Here is a 13,638-nt window from a genome sequence, read left to right as displayed (position 1 = left end):
GCGTCTTCATTTCTGTGTGAGGGCTTTCTCTAGTTGTGGCAAGCGGGGGCCACTCTTCATCGCGGTGCGCGGGCCTCTCACTATCGCGGCCTCTTGTTGCGGAGCACAGGCTCCAGACGCGCAGGCTCAGTAGTCGTGGCTCACGGGCCTAGTTGCTCCGCGGCATGTGGGATCCTCCCAGACCAGGGCTCGAACCCGTGTCCCCTGCATTAGCAGGCAGATTCTCAACCACTGCGCCACCAGGGAAGCCCCTTACGAGCGCTTTTAAGGAGCATTTTGCAGAGAGGCGGGGGTGAGTGACAAGGATCATTATTTGACTGACAGTCCTGAGCTATGTAACAAGTTTTCTGCTGCGCATGCTCTCATCCTTGAATCCCCAAGAAATGCCTACTGGGTGGGGGGAGGGGCAAAACCACATGTAATTTATTGTAATTATGGTATAATGAGTTTGGATTTACTATAGGGTATACGCCTGTCTGGTCTGGGCATGCACAGCCTGGAGAAGTCCCCTTATGTTACTGTGCCTCTCTTTATCAGGATAAGCTGCCCACCACCAGACCACAGTCTCTCCCGTTCTGGGTGGAGTCAAGGGAGAGTCCCCAGACGGCTGCGTGTGACTCAATTTCTTCTTCTTGTCTTTCTCACCACCGTCACCTCCTTGCTGCTAATGTCTGACTAACTACCTAACAGGTCTTCTTTGCATTCATATTTGCTCCCTAAATTTTCTCTATTACTTTATTTTCAATATGTTTTGTTTGATGGGGTTTTTTTTGGAAATTTAAAAATCTTATGATAACATTTACCTTGATTTCTTTAATTATTGTTCTACTGTTATTGATTTCTGCCATCTTATTTTATGCTTTATTTTCTACATTTTCTTTATTGTTTCTTTTTTTCCCTTCTTTGGCATCTTCCATTTTACAGGTCAAGGGTACTTATGTTTGTTTGACATTTGGGAATTTTTAATATTGTGATGGTTTTATATCTTGAATTATGTTAATTTTCTCCTCAATTTCTTACCCGTGGATGAAAAATGTTCCCTGCCATATCAGTAGACAAAGGATGTTGCAGTCATCAAGTCAGATGTCAAAGCAGGAACCCTCAACTGTGCACCTTGAGGGGATTCGGGATGGAGAAAAACAGGGTACTGATTCTAGAGTTAAGGTGCATATCAAAGGAATGATTTCACGGAGCCCAGATTCTTTCATCTTCTCATACATAGAAAAGTGCTACAGTCCTTAACTTGAGATGTCTAGTTTTCTTTAATTAATAGTAACCTTTTGATGTTCTGACTACCTGGTTTTGGTTGACTCCTCCCTTAGGTCTTCTGAGCAGTTCCTCAGAGTGATCTGACAGGCTGTGTTCTGGGCTTAAGTCCTCAGAAAATCTGCCAAATAAAACATAATTCTCCTTTTGGGTTGTGCATAGTTTTCAGTCAGCAGTCTTGGCAACCAATGAAGGGGCCCAGAGCAGACTTTTCTTCTTTGCCTGAACTCTATGAGGATCCAGAGTCCTGGCACCAGCAGAGGCTTCTTGGGCCTGTCCGCTTTCTCAGAGAGTCCAGGCGAATTTGGGTGAGTATCTCCTGGTTCTTGGATCTCCAGTTTTGGTTGATGATCCTAAGTTTTATTCAGTGGTGTTCAACTCTTCTCTTGAGTAGTAGGTTATCCTTGAAACTTGGTTTCAAGAAGAAGTACTTGGGTCATCCTCAGTGAAAGACACTGGGAAGATTTTTACTCAGTTTAAACACTGAGAGCTTATCCTCAGTAGAAAAACACTGGGAAGACTTCTGCTCAAGTGGGTTAGCCTCACTTAAAAGACACTGGGAAGATCTTGCTCAGTGTAGACACTGTGGTTTATCCTCAGCTGAAAGACTGGGGAGACTTTGCTCAGGTGAAAGACACTGAGTAAAAGTTGGACCGGGTAATTAGGTGGAAGACTAACCTGTCTTCCTTGAATTGGCTACTTTAATAGAGTTTGTCAAAATAAAAGTGATCTTCACAAATTGAACTCAGAATGGGGAACTTAGCTTTCAATACAAAAGAAAAGGGAACAACAGATTTCCAGCCTCCAACGGATATCCTGGCCAGGTTTATGTCCATACAAAATTTTACATTTACAAGTGCTTACTTACTTGGGACTTAAAGAAAATCTTGCCCTAAAAACGACTAAGATAGGACTCTTTTATTGCATATGCAGTTAAGTTAGAAAAAGCTGGCTCGATAAAAACATCTTTTCAGAATTCTGACTTCAAAAAAACAAAAGGCTTTCTAGGGGAAACTTGCATTTCTCTTCCTGTGTCTTTGAAATGTAAGTGTTCTGATATTCTTCTGTGTGTGTGTGTGTGTGTGTGTGTGTGTGTGTGTGTTTTGAGAACTTGGTCACTACCATCCAAAAGTACTTATATGGTGTACATTTGGCAGCCAGTCAAATAGACTGGGATTCTGAGCAGTCTTTTGTCTGACTGTACGACTCTCAGGGGCTTTTTGCCATCTTAACCTTCATTGTGTCAGCCTGTACAACAAAGACCATTACTTTCTTAAACTACTTTTGGGAGTAAACTTTCTGCATCTTATTTAGCCAGCATCCTTTACACTCTTTTGTGGGGAAGCCTCTTGCGTCTTATTGGTTTGAGTCACTATTAAGGTATACCTCATTTATGGCCAGATGATGGATCCTTCAAATTGGAGAAACTTCTAAATTGGTAAATTTTTAGAGAGCTCTCATTATAAACAGCTGTTTCATTGGCTCCTATGGGGGGGCGGAAATGCTGGAAATTAGTCATATAATGGTTAACCTAAAAACTCCTTTAGTTTCAAACAAACCCAAAAAATTGGTTTGGGAAACCTTATTTGTGGTCTCTGCTTCCCCTAAATGGGTCTTACAGATGCTAATAAAAACATTAGAATAATTATTGTTAATTAGGTTAAGTAACAGGGAAAAATACTGAAGGAAAAGCCTAAAAACTTTTTCCCAACAAGGTGGAAATTTTAAAGGGACTTCTCCTAAATGAATAAGAAATCTTTAGATGGTTATTTTAAAGTGGGATAAATAAAACAGACATTAATGAGGTAAATCAAAGATTGGATACAATACTACCTAAGATTGGATGGGCCAAAGGGATCTCCTACTTGTCATCAACATTAAAGGGCCAGACCCAAACAAGTCTGCTCTATTTACCCCAGTTTAAAGTACGTATATTTTATTACATGTAAATTTTATACACGTAAAATTACACTGAGATACCTGACCAACAATTACTTGGGGCAAAAGTTAGACCAATTAATCAAGTTAAAAGATTGACAAAAGTGCCTGAGTCCCTTGGTTCAACCATTCTCTGGGGACCCCAGAGTCTTTATAAAAATTGGTATGTTTAAATGGGCATTGTGTAAGATAATTACCTCTCTTTTGCCTAATTATATTGTGTGGGATAGACATGTTTCACTGGGGAATTCTTCCCCTGCCTGATATTATAAGACGGCATATGAAGGAAATATTAATTAAACATACTAAAGGAAACCAGTGGGATTACCTGAGCCTATACAATATAAAGTAAGAACTGACAGCTAATATTTAAAGGATAATAAAAATAAATAATGGAGACTTTACTCTGGGTCTAACCTGTGCACTCAGAAAGAGGGTCTTTGTTGAATGCCTTATGCAAGTTTAGAAGGTATGATCAATTAAACCATAAAGTTCTAGACTATAGAATTCTGAAATTTCAGTCTAGTTGGAAATCTTCTCACTGAGACAGAAAAGCAAGTTAAAGAAAACGTAGTTGGGCAAATCAATCTTTTAATATTATTTAGGTGACAGGCCAGTTCTTTGGGGAATTAAAAGCAACTGTCTTTGTCTCGCAAATCGGTACAAATCAGAAATGTAAATACAGACCACAATGACCTGAGACTGAGCCTAATTAGCTAAATTAGGTAGAACCTGAAACCAAGGTTAAAAAAGGGGAAAAAGTGGCCTTTTAAAACTCAAACTGCTGATTAGTCAGTCAAGAAGACGGAGGAGTAGGAAGATGTGGAGTTCATATCTCCCCACAAATGCATCAAGAATACATCTACAAATGGAACAATTCTCCCAGAGCACCTGATAAACACTAGCAGAGGACCTCAGGCACCTAAAAGGACAAGAAAGATCCCCACGTAAGCAGGTAGGACGAAAGAAAGAAGAAGGGAAAAGGAAGAGCAGATGAAGTGGGACGTGACCTGTGACCCTGGGCGGGGGAGCGGAGCTGAAGGTGAGAAGAGGTTCCCCGCATCTGGGGAAGCAGCGGGGAGAGAAGCTGGGGCAGAAGGAGAAATTTGGTGGCTCAGAGAACAGTGCAGCAACCAGTCTGTGGCAGGCAGGAGAGAGTGAGGCCTACACAAGTGGTCTGGCCACAGCTCTGCATGCCCCAGCCACTGGGGACCACTGGTGCACACGGGGGCTGAGTGTTGGAATGTGGGGTTTGAAGAGCAGACCCAGGAAGGGGAATGATGTTGGCTGTGAGGAGACAGCTCAAGGGGATAGGAGTGAGGAGCTCCACAACAAGGAATGCTCCTGGAGGAAGCCCAGACCAGCAGAGAAGCAAAGTGCCACTGCTGCGTGATGCACAAAGGGCGGGGCCCCCATTGCAGCCTCTCTCCTCACGCACTGGCCCCTGCCTCCACAGGCACTAGGAAGGGCTCCTGCCAGAGTGGCTCACGGGCCCCCAGCCATCAACACCTCAGCACTCTCCTGCTTGGGTGGCCCATTTGCCCAGCTTGCCACCTTGACTCCCTCCTGCCTGACAGGCTCGTACATCCCATAGCCACCCAGCACCCTCTCACCTGGGCAGCCTGCCTGCCCTGATTGCCGCTTCTACATCCTCCTGCCTGACAAGCTCGTGTGCTCCAGCAGCCTTGGGAGCAGACGCCAGTGGGTGGCCCACATGCAGAGATGGGGCTGAAGCCACAGCTGAGTTCCAGGGAACATGCAACTAAGGAAGAAGAGCTGAAATCTCTCCTCATGGCTGTGCAAATCATGGCATTACACTTCCTCTGATGGCTTCCTAAATTCAGCACCTGGGAACATCCCAATGGACAAGTGCTCCTGCAGCTGAGACAGGTCTGGCTTTAGCAGCTGTGGGTTTTGTGGGCACATACATGCTGGGGTTTGGCCAGGCCAGAGTCTGAGCTGCCTCCGTATCTCACATAGTGGGGTCCAGGTACATAATTACTGCAGTCCTGGGACCTGACCTCAGTGGATCTGGGCCAGTGGCCTGGTGAAAATGATGCCTGAGTCACCAGGGCCAGTTGCCGCCATAACCACGGTTAAGGTGGGACTGAGAGCAGTACCAACAGCAGTGTACTTTGTAAGCCTACACAATGGGCGGAAAGGAGACAAAACAGAGCATACCCACAGGTGAACACCTCCAGAGGAGGAATACTCAATGGCTTCTATCCCAGTGGGGGTGCTCCAGTCCTCCCGACCTCACACCGCAGATCAGAAACACAGCTAAGAAACAGACCTGAGGGCCTCTGCTCCAACGACTAGGGATCAGAACCCAACCCTGACAAGGCAGTGACAGCCACAGAGGAAAGGGAAACTTCTGCTGAATAAAAATCAAAATTAAGAAAATCAACAGGAAAGATCAAACTTGGAAAATGTTTGCAATATCAATATCTGGCAAAGAACTCATATACAGATTAAAGAATTTTTACACTTCAAAAATAAAAAGACAATCCAATGGGAGAAAACGGCAAAAATATATTTATGGATATGTTTTATATATATAAATGTAAAGTATATGTATCCATGAATATATGCCTATTGGCTATTTGCATGTCTTCCTTTTATTTTTAAGTGCCTAATTACATTTTATATATATATACACACACTATTACATATAAAATAGGTAACTAATAAGAACCTACTGTATAGCACAGGGAACTCTATTCAGTACTCTGTAATGACCTATATGGGAATAGAAACTAAAAAAGAGTGGATATATGTATAACAGACTCACTTTGCTGTACAGCAGAAACTAACACAACATTGTAAATCAACTATACTCCAAAAAATTAATTAAAATATTTACATATATTGTATACAACATATATATTAACTATATATTATTTATATATATTAGAGATTGCTCCATCAAAGATGTACAAATTATAATTATGATGAGATACCACTACGTACCACTATAATGTCTAAAATTTAAAAAACTGTTAATATCAAGTTTTGGTGTGGACCTAGAGAAACATGAATACATTGTTAATGGGCTTGTAGCATGAAAGCTTTAAAGTTAAATATACATTTACATATGACCAAGCAATTACCTAATAGTTCATACTTATCCAAGAGATATGAAGTCTTCTTAGGTCACACAAATTTGTTCACAAAAATGTGTAACACCATTATTCGTAATAGGTAAAACTGGATATGACCACAATATCCAAGATTTTTTTTTAAACATCTTTATTGGAGTATAATTGCTTTACAGTGGTGTGTTAGTTTCTGCTTTATAACAAAGTGAATCAGTTATACATATACATATGTTCCCATATCTCATCCCTCTTGCGTCTCCCTCCCTCCCACCCTCCCTATCCCACCCCTCTAGGTGGTCACAAAGCACCGAGCTGATTTTCCTGTGCTATGCGGCTGCTTCCCACTAGCTATCTATTTAACGTTTGGTAGTGTATATATGTCCATGTCACTCTCTCACTTTGTCACAGCTTACCCTTCCCCCTCCCCATATCCTCAAGTCCATTCTCTAGTAGGTCTGTGTCTTTATTCCCGTCTTACCTCTAGGTTCTTCATGACCTTTTTTTTTTTTTTCTTAGATTCCATATATATGTGTTAGCATACGGTATTTGTTTTTCTCTTTCTGACTTACTTCACTCTTATGACAGACTCTAGGTCCATCCACCTCACTACAAATACATCAGTTTTGTTTCTTTTTATGGCTGAGTAATATTCCATTGTATATATGTGCCACATCTTCTTTATCCATTCATCCGATGATGGACACTTACGTTGCTTCCATGTCCTGGCTATTGTAAATAGAGCTGCAGTGAACATTTTGGTACATGACTCTTTTTGAATTATGGTTTTCTCAGGGTATAGGCCCAGTACTGGGATTGCGGGGTCGTATGGTAGTTCTATTTTTAGTTTTTCAAGGAACCTCCATACAGTTCTCCATGGTGGCTGTATCAATTTACATCCCCACCAACAGTGCAATAGGGTTCCCTTTTCTCCACACCCTCTCCAGCATTTATATGGTACTGGCACAAAAACAGAAATATAGATCAATGGAACAGGACAGAAAGCCCAGAGATAACCCCACACACATATGGTCACCTTATCTTTGATAAAGGAGGCAAGAATATACAGTGGAGAAAAGACAGCCTCTTCAATAAGTGGTGCTGGGAAAACTGGACAGGTACATGTAAAAGTATGAAATTAGAACACTCCCTGACACCATACACAAAAATAAACTCAAAATGGATTAAAGTCCTAAATGTAAAGCCAGACACTATCAAACTCCTAGAGGAAAACATATGCAGAACACTCTATGATATAAATCACAGCAAGATCCTTTTGGACCCACCTCCTAGAGAAATAAAAACAAAAATAAACAAATGCGACCTAATGAAACTTAAAAGCTTTTGCACAGCAAAGGAAACCATAAACAAGACGAAAAGACAACCCTCAGAATGGGAGAAAATATTTGCAAATGAAGCAACTGACAAAGGATTTATCTCCCAAATTTAGAAGCAGCTCATGCAGCTCAATATCAAAGAAACAAACAACCCAATCTAAAAATGGGCAAAAGACCTAAATAGACATTTCTCCAAAGAAGATATACAGATTGCCAGCAAACACATGAAAGGATGCTCAACATCACTAATCATTAGAGAAATGCAAATCAAAACTACATTGAGGTATCACCTCACACCGGTCAGAATGGCCATCATCAGAAAATCTCCAACAAGATTTATATGGGTGAACCAGTTGTGGTCTATCCATACAATGTCATATCATACAGCAGTAGAAGGATAGAATTATGAGGAATGCAACAAGGATGAATCTCAGAAACACTATGCTGAGAAAAAAGCTAGACACACAAGAGTATGTACTTTATGTTTCTGTTTATATGACTTTCTAGAAAAGGAAAAATGAATCTATGGCGACAGAAAACATATCAGCAGTTGCCTGTATCAAATATGGAGTAGAGAGTGACCGCAAAGAGGAAAGGGAAAACTGCAAAGGGGGGTAAATAGGAAAATTGTCTACCTTGATGGAAACAGAGTTACAAAATATTTACATTTGTCAAAATTCATTAAAGCGTACATTCAAGTTAGTATATTTTTTATGTTATACCACAATATATTTCTTTTAATAAAATCATTATGAAGAGTAGGTAAGTGGGCAAAGGACCTGAACGCCAGCTTTAGCTATGTTAGAGCTGTCAAATCAAAAAAAGATCAAGTTGCCCCTAATTTAAAAACCAAGAAAATGCATAGAAGTTGAGGAAGAGAGATTTTAACTTATTTTAAGAGTGAGTTTTCTAACAATTCGAGCTTCCTAAAAATGAAACAAACTGATTTTGAGTTGGCAATTTCTTTCTCAGTGAGGACATTCAAGTACAAGATGACGATCATTTTTCAGGTATGTTGTAGAAGTGCCTTAGAGATTGAAATTTGCATTAACCAATATTTAAGATGATTCAATAACATCAGAAAATATGCTATATTTTTATATGCTCTTTTATGGTAGAGTTCTGTCTATAATGTTTTCTAAAATATCCTTTGAATTAATATTTCAATAGTAGTCTCCAGTGCTGCAAATGTAGGCCAGAAAGTTAGATCTGTGCACAGTCTATTTTTTAAGAAGCTTGTAATCTGGAAGAGAAGATAGACAAAAATGTTGTAGCAAAATGCAGTAAGTTTCATAATAGAGATATCCTCATGCTCTTATATGACATGGAAGCAGTGTCACATTCTTAATATGTCATCTTTTTCTGAAATACTTCAGTATTAATTTCTAACAATGATAATAATTAATTAAGGCATGAATTATTTACGGAGAGATACTAGTTATTCCTAAAATATTTGGAGATTGTTTTAACATGAAGGTATTTCTTAGAATACCTCCAGTAAAGTTCCAAAACGTGTCTTTCAAAGCCTAAATGTGTTTGTACGATCCTGAAAACCTCAAGGAAAAATGTGAATGTTGCCGATTATCCACCATTTAAAGTTTTCTAGGCTTTGGCATTTTTCTGTAAGTATAAATAATTGACTATGAACTATGCAGAGAGTTGTTTTACCTGAATTTCTCTGAGATCCATCAGATGTGGCCATTAAAATGAGCCAATCTCCTCCATTACAACTACTCACTGTGCAGGCTTCTAGTCAAGCATTGGTGGAGATAGCGCAGCTCAATTTAAATGTAAAATTCAAGGTAATGTAACTAAACAAGTTAGTCCTATCCTTTTCCCCTTACTTTCCCTTAGAGAGTTTCTGAAGTTAGGGATTTGTAAAATGAAAGTATTAAACCAAATTTAATAGCAAAATGTCATTGATATCATGAGTGAAACCAAGCCCAGTTTCCATTTACCCCAAAGTATAAATTGCCTATCTGAGAAGCAGTTCAAATTTAAGTCATGTCAGATTGGTGGTCTTTCTGAGTTTCAGTTTGGAACTCTTATTTGAAGTCATTGTTTCATTCAAGAGCATCTCAATATCAATAGCAGGTTTTCTACTTCAGCAAAAGCCTTGATGTACATCAGTGCCATTGGGTCCAGAGGATAGCCTCTTTGTACGTTTTTTTCTCCCAGTCTCACTGCAATGTTAAAGTCACTGATATCACAGAGCACATTTCTAATCCTAACTATATGCCCTAATTTGGGCAGAAATCCACTCCTCCACTTTTATGCAATGTATTAACAACCAGAAATTTAATTGTATTTGTTGAGACTGTAATATCAACGTGAAGCATTCCTTTTTTGAAGCTCAAATTCTTAACACTTGCTTTCCCCTTTGCAAGAAATACTTACTCCTTTACTCCCTTGTCCCCTTAGGCTACCTACGTCATACTTCAGTTAAGAAGACATTTCACAAGGGATGCCTTTCCTCATCCTTCCAGGTGAGAAAGGCTCCCTGTTCCATGACTCACAGTACCCTGTCTATATTACTACAATTAGTAATTCTTCTTTAGACTGCAGGCTCTAAGAAATATGGACAATGCTTGCTTTTCCACGCCTTGTATTACCAGCACCTAATGCAGTGCCTGGGACCTAGTAGAAGTTCTATAAATATGTAATGATTGCTGAATGAATGAATGAATGAATGAATGTGTTAGTAACAAGATAAATGCATAAATCGTATTTGTAAAGCACAATACAAAGTAATTTCATTAATATTCACCCACTTATTTGTACCTTTATACCCTTCTCTTCATTTATATATCTTAGAATTACTTTTATCAGCAGGGATACAGGATTTAATGATGAAATTTTGAGGAAATGTATTAGAAATATTTGTGAGTGAGTAAGCACTATGCCATGGTGAGAGAGAGAAAAAAAATAAAAGCTATTGCTATATTCTTGACTCAAGTCATACTCAATATTATTTGTTACATATTATATTACACACACAAATGCATTCTCACTGGCATGGTATCACCTACATTATTATAATTTCCATTTCCTTCCCAATCCCTCTAAAGCCCATACCTGACCCTTAGACTTATTAAATTGCATTGTTTTAAACCACTTCTCCAATTTGTCAAGGTCATATTACGGTCATGTTGAATTTTGATCTTGACAAAGTATTAATCAGTCTTATCAACGAAAGAGAACTGTAAATGACTAAATCCACATGCTTTTCTATCATCCTAGACTTGATGAAAATATTAAATAGCCTCTGGCCCAGGATTGACCTCTACATATAAAACTTCTGTCCACTTTGGTTGAGGAGGAACTATAAATGAGTTTCATTGTTCTACCTACTTTGTTTCCAATAAGTAGGTCTCTGGTGCTGATCTATTTTTATAAATTTGTGAATGAATTCCATTTGTAATATTTTTATAATATTAATATTTAATGTCTGATTTCAAGTCGTGGATGAAAAAATGCTAACATCAATGAAAACTACCACTTGCCCAAATAGATTAATAATAGTCAGAACAGGTAAAGTAGATTTAAAACCTACTGTCATCTTTATTTACTTTCTTGAATTGTTCCCACTGTGCCACTTCCTTACTTTCTGAATATGACAGGTTCATGCATGACGTCCTCCTCTAGATGCTGTGCCATTAAGAAATCTCCCTGATTATAATAGGTGATCATCTATGATGGATAATAAATATGCTTGTGCATTTTCAATCACAAATCCACGTCTTGCACACTGAAATGATTTTACTTGTTGCTTGATCACGGGGACTTCTTCCTCTGAATAAATAAGACTTGACTTTGCCTCTTTATGCAGTCATCTGTTCACAGTTCTGCCTCTCTCCAGTAGACTGTGTCTCCTTAAAGACAAATGAATATTCATTCATCTTTGATCCCCTTTGCTTAGCATGCATAGTAATTGTTCAACAAATATTTGTTTAATAAGTTAAACACCAATATGCCGTGAAGTAGGAAAATCTGGAGATGTGAGTGGTCAAGATGGGGGGTGTGATTAAAGGACCCCTCTGAATTCTAAGAACAACATACTTAGGAGGGAATGCATGAATAATCAACGGGGCTGACTACTTGACAACTAGTATGTATTCAACTTTCAAATTCTATATTATAAGCATCCCTGAGTGTAATTTGAAATGGATAGACAGGAATTTTTATTTTATTTTTTCTAATGAGGAAGCAGTGTAGGTCTCTATTCTCATGGCCTCTGTTGCTTCCTATGAATATTTCTCCAATATCTTGACATAATCATTTTCAGGAAGCCAAGAGAGTCCAAAAGAAAATGACAAACAACAGAAATTGCTTTCATTTTCTAGTGTTTGGAAAAACATAAAAATAGGTTTAAGTTTTTCAAACATACTTAGATTTCATGAGATTTTACTTGGTTTATAATCAATATGATAAGATGCATATATATGTGTATAGAATCATCATTCATTTTAAATTGGAAATAATGTGTATCCCCATGGCTGATCTGCAAACTGTCCATAATAAGAACCAAGCTTATGTCCTCCTAAGTCTTTTGTAGCCCCATTTTAACACATTTTCTGAAAGTTATTTCACTTCAACCACTCTAGATACTTTCTAAAAAAACAATAGATGACTTTTTAAAATTTTCCTTTCAAAATGAAAATATTAAAATATGCTACAAATTGGTGCAATAATGGAAGCTACAACTTACCATGTAAGTTTGTTTGTAATTGAGCAAAATATGTTCCAATAATTTTTGCATTGTATTTGCCTTTCTCTCCGTAATTACTAACCCTTTTTCTTTCACTATGGAATGTGAATTTTGATTTCTCATCTTCAAATTTGCCTTTAAATACATTTCTACCCTTATTTTTCTTCCATCTGGAAGCTAAGTTTTCAAGAGAAAATTTGTTGCCACAAATATTGAATGTCTTCATATTAGGAATAATTCTAATGCAACTACTTTGTACTTGGAAATGTGCCACTGTGTTTAGGAAGGCTAAACACATACTTTTGGGTAAGTTCAAAAAAGATTACTCCAATGATTCAACCAAGTATATTTCAAGCATATTGATAAGAAATTTCAAACTAATTGTGTGTGATAGCCATCAATTAAAGACGTAAAATGAATGCCTGCTATTTTAAAACATAGTTAAGCCAAGGAAAAGCTGTGCATAACTAGCATGTTCTGTAAAGATAATTGGCTCACTAACTAAATTCTACCAGCCCATTCACATTTCTAGATTTTAATTGAAGAATGGATGGAAATAGTAAGGTGAGCTCATTGCCCAATACACATAAGCATGGGACAATTTTAATTTCTGCAGAGATGCCCATATTGTGTGAAATCTTCTTAATATTGTGATGGAATACAGTGAATCATGCTGTGAAAGAAGCACACATTTGTTGTACGTGTGTTCACACACACACACACAAACACACAGATACACACACATTTCTTTTCTCTCCTCTCTATTCTCATTTCAGTCCCATTTTTCCTCTTCTTAGATAACTGGTATCATGAATTGAATATAAATACTTTGAATCCATGCTTGAACTTTTTACTATATGCAAATGAATCCATGAAAAACACATGATTGCTTTGAGTTTTAAAAATTTGTAGACATGTCATCATGCCAAATATGTAATCTTAAAAATCATTTATCATGTATATAATTAATTATTTCGAGTGAAGTATTGCATTGCATCTTAAAAATAGTTTATATATGTCTTTTGTAAGCAGCATAAACTGGAATTTTTTTTTGTTTGTTTGTTTTTGTTTTTTGTGTGTTTTTGCAGTACACGGGCCTCTCACCGTTGTGGCCTCTCCCGTTGTGGAGCACAGGCTCCGGACGCGCAGGCTCAGCGGCCATGGCTCACGGGCCCAGCCGCTCCGCAGCATGTGGGATCCTCCCGGACCGGGGCACGAACCCGTGTCCCCTGAATTGGCAGGGAGACTCTCAACCACTGCGCCACCAGGGAAGCCCAAACTGGAATTTTTAAAT

At 38.5% G+C, this 13,638-nt stretch overlaps 2 long non-coding RNA genes across 6 annotated transcripts in view; one reads left to right on the top strand and one right to left on the bottom strand.

Annotated features, from left to right (window-relative positions):
• LOC308610052 overlaps window positions 1–13,638 on the top strand; it is a 1,140,458-nt gene that overhangs the window by 646,894 nt on the left and 479,926 nt on the right. The gene's annotated exons all lie outside the window — the stretch shown is intronic.
• LOC308610053 overlaps window positions 8,397–13,638 on the bottom strand; it is a 42,581-nt gene continuing 37,339 nt past the window's right edge. Inside the window, exons 4-5 of the long non-coding RNA XR_014014408.1 lie at window positions 11,241–11,508; window positions 8,397–8,879 (exon numbers count right to left, since the gene is read on the bottom strand). This is a non-coding gene — a long non-coding RNA (uncharacterized lncRNA). The remainder of the gene's footprint in view (window positions 8,880–11,240; window positions 11,509–13,638) is intronic.

This window comes from Mesoplodon bidens (genome assembly GCF_964165515.1).
Source record: "Mesoplodon bidens genome assembly, contig: HAP1_SCAFFOLD_81, whole genome shotgun sequence".
Taxonomy (NCBI): Eukaryota; Metazoa; Chordata; class Mammalia; order Artiodactyla; family Ziphiidae; genus Mesoplodon; species Mesoplodon bidens.
This window is presented reverse-complemented; position numbering and strand designations above follow the sequence as displayed.